This window comes from Erigeron canadensis, unplaced genomic scaffold (assembly GCF_010389155.1).
Source record: "Erigeron canadensis isolate Cc75 unplaced genomic scaffold, C_canadensis_v1 Conyza_canadensis_unscaffolded:31, whole genome shotgun sequence".
NCBI lineage: Eukaryota > Viridiplantae > Streptophyta > Magnoliopsida > Asterales > Asteraceae > Erigeron > Erigeron canadensis.
In genome coordinates, this window is record NW_025215723.1 from 112,004 (window position 1) to 121,700 (window position 9,697).

Consider the following 9,697-nt stretch of genomic DNA (forward strand, 5'->3'; position numbering starts at 1 on the left):
TCTTATGCGATATGGACTAACCATTCAATATGTTCGACCAAGTTATGGTGACTTTGAGACTGACGAGCATTTATCCAAATGTTGTAGAATTAACTTAAATTATGATCAAATCAATGACTCTTTCGATCTTTTCAATCTTCCACTTCATCCTAAAAACAAATCAAAATCTATCATCATTGAGGAAATTGATGAAAAGTCCGAGGATAACAAATTTGCTATCATTTCAAGTAATCAAACACCCAAGGTTGACATTCCTGCTCCTAAACCAGCTCCACCAAGACCTTATATCCCTCAAGGTGTTTTAGAAAACCAAGTGGCCGACTTGAAACAAACCATTTTGGAACTACAACGTGTGATAAATGCTCTGGTGTCTCAAGGCCATTGTAACTCAAGAATGCATGATAAACCTGCTACCTCTTCTGATAGTTCTTCTGATTGTATTGATCCTAATTGTCCTGTCTGTGATGTCCTGAAAAACTCTTCTACTTTCTCTTCTACAATCAAATCTGTTTGTGAATTAGTTGATGTTACTTTAGCTACTGATAGTGATTCTGACCCTTTGATTGATGTGGATAGTCCCATAAAGTTTCGCAGTATTTCCATCCAAATTGACCAGGATAATGAATTTCATGAACCAAAAAGTGAGAGCAATGACCCATTTTCTGATGTTGATAATCCTATTGAGACCCGTAGCATTGCCATCCAAACTGACAATGACAATGACTTCGATGAATTCAACAGTGAGACCCTTGATCCTTTGGTTGAGTTTGAGTCTGAGAAGAGTGTCAATCAAAATGCTTCATATGATCATTTCTTTCCAAATATTGATGAACCAGTCAAGTTTTCTGAAGAAACTCAAGCTTATTTCAGTGAACTTGATACCTTAACAAAGAAATTTGAAAATGAAAGAGATAAACGGTTGACCTTGCTTTTAGATTTCAACAAACTTAAATTGGAAACGGAATATAAAAACATCATACTTCAAGCTTTTGTTAACAATAACTATGAAAAAGCTTCTAATTTGCTCAAATCATGTAATTTTCCAATAAAGCAAAATGTTGAAACTAAACCAATGTCTTCAAGTTCTTCAAACTCAGCCAAAGTTTCTCCTTCCCCTTCTATACCAAAAATCCCTGCCAATGACAATTTTTGTCCTTCTACTTCTGCTGTCCCCAATGTAAACTTGGAATCAAAGTCGGGGTCTAAATCTGTCAAAATGGATTTCTCGACCTTGCCAAATCTGAATAACTTTCTTGAAGAAGATCTAGTTTTCGATCCTGTTTTTGAAAAACATTTTGAACAAACAAAAGAAAAGGTTCATTCTTCCAAACAAAAGCAACCTTTTGTCTCAAAACCAAAGCAATCCTCTGTCTCAAAACAAGGTTCTAAGAAATATTAGAAAATTTTTCAAAAGAAAGAGGTTTCATCAACTGTTAAATCCTCAAAACCAAAGAACAACAACTCTCCATCTGTTGTTCAAGATTCCAAGTTTGTTAGACCTCTCACTAAGACGACTTCCAAGTCTTCATTACCTAGAGCACCTTTTAAAGGCCGTAATTTCTCACATCAAAGACTTAAGGTTCCACTTGATAATTCTGCTCCTACCCAACCTAAATATCACAAGTACTCTAGCCTCCCTAAGGAATCGTTTGTCACCCCTAAATGCACTTTAAAAGTTGTTAGAGACGAGACCTTAGGATCTGCTAGATACCATGATCAATATGGATGGTTTACAACTACCTCGAAGAAACCCGTTAGAAAGACACTTGTGGCTAATTCTCATAAGAAAACCCCTACTAATGACAAACATTTTCATGTTTCAGGTGACTTGCGCCTAGACACTATGAGTAGGTGGCTTCCTAAAGATAGAATTTTGCATGCTACTAGGACAGTCAAGACTAATGGGAAAACCACCTCTGTGAAACAAGAATGGATTGCTCGTGGACCTTATGTTTCTAGTTCTAGATCTGATAGGACTACTTTTTCTAGACAATAAGACCTTTGGATGATTGTAATTTGTTTCTTATTTTTGAACTTGTTTGTGTGATGTTTCCTTTATTCTCAATAACTATACTCTTGTGCTTAAGTGTTTTATCTTTTCTTGTTTGTGTGTGCTTGCTTTTATTCTGTACTTGCTCTCGTGATTCATCTCTTTCTTAATAAATGCTTTGCATGTGATTTCCTAACCCTCATGGACCCAATTTATTGTGGGTACCTAAAACCATATTCTCAAACTCTTCAGGAATACTTTATATGTGTTTGGTATGTCGATTCCGGATGTTCAAGACACATGACTGGAAACCGATCCATCCTAAGGAACTTTGTTGAGAAATTCTTGGGAACTGTTCGATTTGGTAATGATAACATTGCTCCTATTCTTGGATATGGAGATATTGTTCAAAATGGGATTACCATCAAACATGTTTCTTATGTTGAAGGACTTGGACATAACTTATTTAGTGTTGGTCAATTCTATGATAATGATCTTCAAGTTCTCTTCCGTCGATATGAATGCAAAGTTCAAACGGAAGATGGTGTTGATATTCTTACCGGAACCCGTGATGACAACTTGTTCACCATTGATCTTAACTCACTCCCCACTCCTTCATCCGAAATTTGTCTTGTGTCCAAAGCTTCTGCTCAACAAACCTGGTTATGGCACCATCGTTTATCTCATCTCAATTTTCACACAATTAATGTTCTTGCCAGTAAACAATTGGTTGATGGACATCCTGATGCTAAATTTGAAACAAACACCGTTTGTTCTGCTTGTGCCATTGGTAAGATGAAGAAAGCATCGCATCGTCCAAAGAAACACTTAAGCACTGAAGCCCCCCTTACATCTTCTTCATATGGATCTGTGTGGCCCGATGCGCGCTCAGAGCATTCATGCAAAGCGTTACATTCTTGTCATTGTCGATGATTATTCTCGCTATACATGGGTTTTCTTCCTTCGAGAAAAGAGTGAAACTCCTCAAGTTATCATCGACTTCATCAAAAAGACTCAAGTCAACATCCAATCAAATGTTCGAATCATCCGCTCTGACAATGGTACTGAATTCAAGAATGCCACTCTTGAAGGTTACTGTTCCTCCATTGGCATTACTCATCAGTTTTTTGCCACCAGAACTCCACAACAAAACGGAGTTGTTGAAAGACGTAATCGAACCCTTGTTGAAGCTGCACGCACTATGCTTGCTTACTCTAAGTTACCACAAAATCTATGGGCTGAAGCAATTGCTACCGCATGTTTTACACAAAGCCGCTCAATCATCAACAAGCGGTTCGACAAAACTCCTTACGAGGTGATCAACAATCGGAAGCCTAATGTAAATTTTCTGCATATTTTTGGATGCGTATGTTATGTTTTGAATGATCATGAAAATCTTGGTAAATTTGAACCCAAAGGGAACGAGGCCTACTTCATTGGGTACTCAAAAGAATCCATTGCATACCGGTCTACTTTCGTCAAACAAAGCATATCATGGAAAGCATGAATGTCAAATTTGATGAACTAACTGATATGGTTCTTGAACAACATGGTTCTGACTCTACCCACAACTGTCCATCGAATTCCGCATCTTCCACTCCAACAGTTAGTCATAGATCTTTCCCCACTCCAACACCTGCTGAATTAGACATTGTGTTTGATGAATTTTATCACGATCATCCTCCAATTCAACCAACAAATTTGGTCACTCCTAAGAATTCAACCTCGACCTCCTCTCAGTCAGATTCATCCAGATTCCATCAGCAAACTCCATCAACATATTCATCGTCTGAATCATCTCCACCATCTTCGACTGAGTCTCCTCCTGAATCCCCTGCACCAACTAGTTCGTCTCATGATTACTCCCAACAAAGTTCCTCCAGCTATTCTCATCATCCTTTTGACAATAACACTGATCCTAATGCTGATTATGTCCTTCCTACTGAACCTTCATTTGAACAAATTGTTGATCAACACTCTGCGGGATTTTTGAATCCTGATGAAAATAATGAACCTGCTACACCTCATCCCCACTATGGTAAATGGTCCCGCTCTATGCTTCCACATCCTCCATCTCAAATCATTGGTGACCCAAACGCCAAAATGACAACCCGCTCAGCTTCCGCCAACGAATGTTTATTCGTCAATTTCCTAAGTATTGCTGAACCAAAAACCGTTAACGATGCTCTGAAAGACCCTGACTGGGTTCGTGCAATGCAAGAGGAATTAACTCAATTCAATCGACTGGAGGTGTGGAAACTGGTTCCCAATCCAAATGTCAACAAAGCTCCAATTCCAACAAAATGGATATTCAAGAATAAAAAGGATGAAAACAGAATTGTTGTCCGGAATAAGGCTAGATTGGTAGCTAAAGGTTATTCTCAACAAGACGGTATTGACTATGATGAAACCTTTGCTCCAGTTGCTCGTATAGAAGCCATTCGCATCTTTCTTGCTTACGTGGCATTCAAGAACTTCACAGTTTACCAAATGGATGTCAAGTCTGCTTTCCTTAATGGAGTTCTAAAAGAAGAGGTGTTTGTCGGTCAACCAGAAGGTTTCGTGGATCCCAAACGTCCGAATCATGTCTACCGATTGGATAAAGCATTATATGGTCTCAAACAAGCCCCACGTGCCTGGTATGATGCTCTATCTACTTACCTTCTGCGGTATGGCTTCACAAAAGGTACAATCGACACGACCTTGTTTATCAAACGACAAGGAAGTGACATCATTCTCATTCAAATTTATGTTGATGACATCATCTTCGGGTCTACCAACCCCAAATATTGCAAAAACTTTTCTACCCTTATGGTTGACAAATTTGAAATAAGCATGATGGGGGAATTAAACTTTTTCTTGGGTTTACAAGTAAAACAACTTTCAAATGGGATTTTTATTTGTCAAAACAAATACATACAAGATATGTTGAAAAAGTTTGATATGCTTAATTGTCAACCAATTGGTACACCAATGGAAGCCAGAACTAAAATACATGCCGACCTCAATGGTATCTTTGACCAAAAACTTTATCGGAGCATGATTGGCTCATTAATGTACCTAACTTCCAGCCGTCCCGATATTATGTTCTCCACTTGCATGTGTGCAAGATTCCAAGCAGACCCTAAGGATAGTCATGCCCAGGCTGTCAAGCGCATCTTTTGGTATCTTAAGGGCACCATGAATCTTGGTTTATGGTATCCAAAAGATACTGGATTTGAACTAACAGCTTACTCAGATGCAGATCATGCAGGATGCAAACTTGATAGGAAAAGCACTTCTGGTAGTGTACAGTTCTTGGGAGATAAGCTTGTCGGATGGTCTTCCAAGAAACAAAATTGTGTTTCCACTTCAACCGCAGAGGTTGAGTATGTCGCAACTGCCAGTTGTTGCTCTCAAGTTCTGTGGATGAAAACACAACTATCTGACTTCGGCTTCAACTATGATCGTATTCCCATATACTGTGATTCCAAAAGTGCTATTGCTATTTCCTGCAATCCAGTTCAACATAGCCGGACGAAGCATATCGATGTGAGGTACCATTTTATCAAAGATCATGTTGAGAAATGTAACATCGAATTATACTTTGTCCCGACTGACTACCAGCTTGCTGACCTTTTCACTAAACCTTTGGACGAACAAAGGTTCAATATGTTGAAAACCAAGCTGGGTATGTTGAACTTAGAAACTTAACTGCTTCTGCACCATACATTCTATGTTTATTTTGCTTGTCAAACATTTGATGTATGCTTCTGTGATCTTACGTGCAATGTTTGAGGGGGAGAAAAAGGGTAGAATGCATGAATTTAGGGGGAGTTAACTATTTTCTTTCTTGACTGCATGCTTCTGTCTAGGGGGAGTTTGCGTTCTTGTACATAGTTTGTTCTATTTGATTATTTACCATCCTCATGAATTTTATGCTCGTCACCATGAATGTCTTCCTTTGTCATTTTTCCAAATCACTTTGGTTTGCATGTTTATTTCAATAAAAAAAACGGATTTCAAATCAATACCGAGTTTCAAACCAATACCAGTAGTCAAAACCTGGTATTGACCACTATAAATACCCGACTTTGACCCCTATAAAACCTTTCCAAAAATTTTTCTAAGTTTTTCTTTTCTTCACTAATACCGGTATTCTCTCAAAAACCGGCATTCCTACCGGCTTTCCCTCACTTTCTGAATATCTCTGTTGATTACCGGTTTCTGTTCTTCCATTCTTCAATACCGGCTTTCAGGTATAACATTTACTTAAACCGGCTTTCCTTGACTTTACCTGTTTTAATACCGGTTTTCACCCCAGAAACCGGCATTTCCATAGTTATAGTGTAGATCCCAGTTTTCTTTCACGAAAAACGGTTTTCCACTTTTCTTTATTGTTTTAATACCGGTTTTCTCTTATATGTTTAGAACTTGTAATTTTCATTTTCAGGATTGACTTCGTGTCTTTTTCGTGTGCTTTTATCTGACTGTGTCACGTATTCGGGTATCTTATTTTCTTATTTCTTTTCATATTACTTCATGCTTGTTTATCTTTTATATGTTCTTTGTGGTATACATGAATTACTTGCTTACTTGCCTTATTTATGTGCTTATTTGCGTTTATTCTGTCATGATATTAAATTTTGTTTTCCCAAACTAAGCAAGTGCATCGATTTCAAGTTTTCACTTGATTTCTTGATGCTTTGCAAATATTGGTACCATTACATACCAATATTAGTTCTTGAAAACCTACTTTTCCTAAAATGACACTCTGCCCAATTTTTCTCTCACCAGATACCATTTTTCACAAATTTTCAAATCCAATAACGACCTTCAATAACTTAGAAAATTTTTTGGACTAAATACTTAGAAAATTCTTTAAACCTTATTTCTTCATGGTTTCCTTATATAAATTGGTGTATCCTTGAATTTTCGTGTTTATGAACAATCTAATGTTCATGAATCTTGAATGGACTCACGAACAGCTGTTGCCTCATCTTTCTATGATTCTACTTGCAATTAATTATACATCGGTTTTCCCTAAGAAGTAAGGTATCGAACGCCTTGATGTACTACCTTTACATCTTTTGTGAAAACCGGTGTACAATCAACTGTGATTACTTGAAAACTTTTCTTTCAAACTTATCATACTTCGGGTTTTCTTTAGAAGCAAGGCATCGAACGCCTTGATGTACTGCCTTCGCATCTTCTGCAAAACAAGTTGTATGATCTGTTTCTTTAATTTCCTTTCACTCACATACAGTGAGTTTTTATTAATCTTACATTGTTTTTCCCAAGAAGTAAGATATAGAACGCCTTGTTAGACTATCTTTACATCTTTTGTGAAAAACGGTGTACGATTAAACCTTTTTGAAATAAAATTAACCTTGGAAACAATGTTTCCTTTTCGCATACTTGTTAATCGCATAATGGATTTCCTCGTTGATGGTGCCACCGTACATATGCCGAACAATCTACAGCTGATGATACCATTCTCCTGTCAACATGGTATCATCCCAGTAATGATCACACATCATCCATTACATCGTGTCTTCACCATCACTGCTTCTGGAATCGAAGAACAACTACTATTTGAATTATGGCGCACGATTCAATTTGTTCCTAGACGAGGCAGAGCTGTACCATTCTTTAAATTCTCACTGCTCACAACTAATGGTGGCCGACAAGAGTTCACCTTCAACCTTGAAGAGTTCAGACAAATTCTTCAGTTCCCTACTGCTGACTCAAGGGAAGGCTTCAATGACTTCATCGAACTTCCCCCTTTGATTGAAATCCTGCATCGAGTCCAGGACTTGGGATATGATGGCAACATCAAAGCTCTTAAAGACGTAAAGAAGAAGAATTTTCATCCCCTGTGGCACACTTTATGTTCAATCATCAACAATTGCTTCTCTCCTTCAAGAAAAGGGCAAGACGACTTCACAAAAGCCACCATTACATACTTATTTGGCATTGCATATGATCTCCACATTGATTTTGTTGCCGTGGCCTTTGATCATCTCCGTCTTCAAGTAAATGGGAAGTTTACTGCTATCAAAAAGTATATAGCTTTTATTCGTTTCTTAACTGTTATCTTGCAGCATTTCATCACCAACAATCACAACATTCAAAGATTCCCCGCTTCTCCACGCATTGTAATATCAAGCTTCCGATCTGTTTATGCAAACGATCGCCTTTCTCATCTTCCTTTCATGCAAATTCCTGAATCTCTTCTTAGCCGGGTGCCCCTAGATGATCCTGACCTTAGGATCTATAGAGTGTATTTAGAAGGGCGTATGGCCGCTCAACACCGAGTTGTGCCTTCCCCACGCCCCCATAGGTCGCCTCGTGAGGGTCGTATGTCAAGAAAACGAAAAGAGGAGTTTGTTGATGTTTCGGCACCTGGCACTTCCGCTCCATCTCATTCCACCGACATTCCAGAATCAACTGAGCCTCAACAAAAGAAGCATAAAACTCACCACCGATCAAAATCTAAAACAAAATCAAAATCAAGATCTCGTTCTGCTTCCTTCACTGCTCCTTCTCCTCTAACTCCATCTTCTTCATCCTCATAATCATCTGTTGCTCGCCCTCCAATTCCTAAAATCACCTTAAGGGTCAAAACTCCTCTTAATCCAATTCCTGAGGATGTTCCCGAAATTGTTCCTTCCACATGTCATGATGATACTCAAGATTATAATCCTTTTGATGACGTTGTGTTTGATATTCCGGAGAGACAAGGTGGTCCTGAGGGAGGGGTTGAAAAACAAAATGGAGAAGATGTGAGGTCTGGGCTAAGTATAGGGCAAAAAGAAAACGATGGCCCTCTGATAGTTGAAACAACTAGTCGTGATGCCACCACTAGGATAGAAGCCGAGGACTCCCCACCCTCGCATGATTCACCTTCTCGCCACTCTGGATTCTCTTTACGGGATCCAGTTTCATTTCTGCACAGGCACCAACCACGTCCACTATCAATTCCTCGCTCGGAGGATGTCGATATTGAAGCAGCGGAGACTCTTGCCTCTCTCCCACTTTCATTTCCTCACACAATTGAGTCTAGATCTCCCAGGTCACATGTGTCTGAGCACACACATCCTTTGGATGTTGCATCAACAGACCGAGAGTCGGTGATTCCACCTTCTCAAGGAGTGTCTGGAAGTCCTACTTATGTTATCATGACAAGCGCTGAGGATGCAATCCCCAGCATAACGGGCGATCTTGGAAAACCCGGTAGTCCCACCATCCGGAACATTGCGCTTGACACTTGTGTTGAGCCAATAAGTTCTGAAACAACCAATGTAGAGCATTTGCTTCATAAATCATTGGGAAGTCCTGGTGGCCAACACCATTCAGGCCACACTGTAAACCCAACGGAGCCTACATGTGTGCAAACGACATCCATGTCGGTCGTTCCTGTCCATTCAACTCAACCGCCACCAACCGCAGTGCTCCGTCCACCTGTTGACAAAGGTAAAGCACCAATCACATCCCCCTCATCATCATCAAGTGATAGTCCTCCTCCTAATCCTGAAGGCATCAGACTAAGAGCAAATCCATAAGAAAGACAAACCTTTATGGATCTAGAAGGTGCTGGACTTCTTCCTCATACAAATCCTCAACCATCACTACCACACTCTTCACCTTCCGTCTCATCCTCACATCATAACAATACCCCTCATCATTCAACTCCACATCATGATTCATCACTTCGCTCCAAAGTCA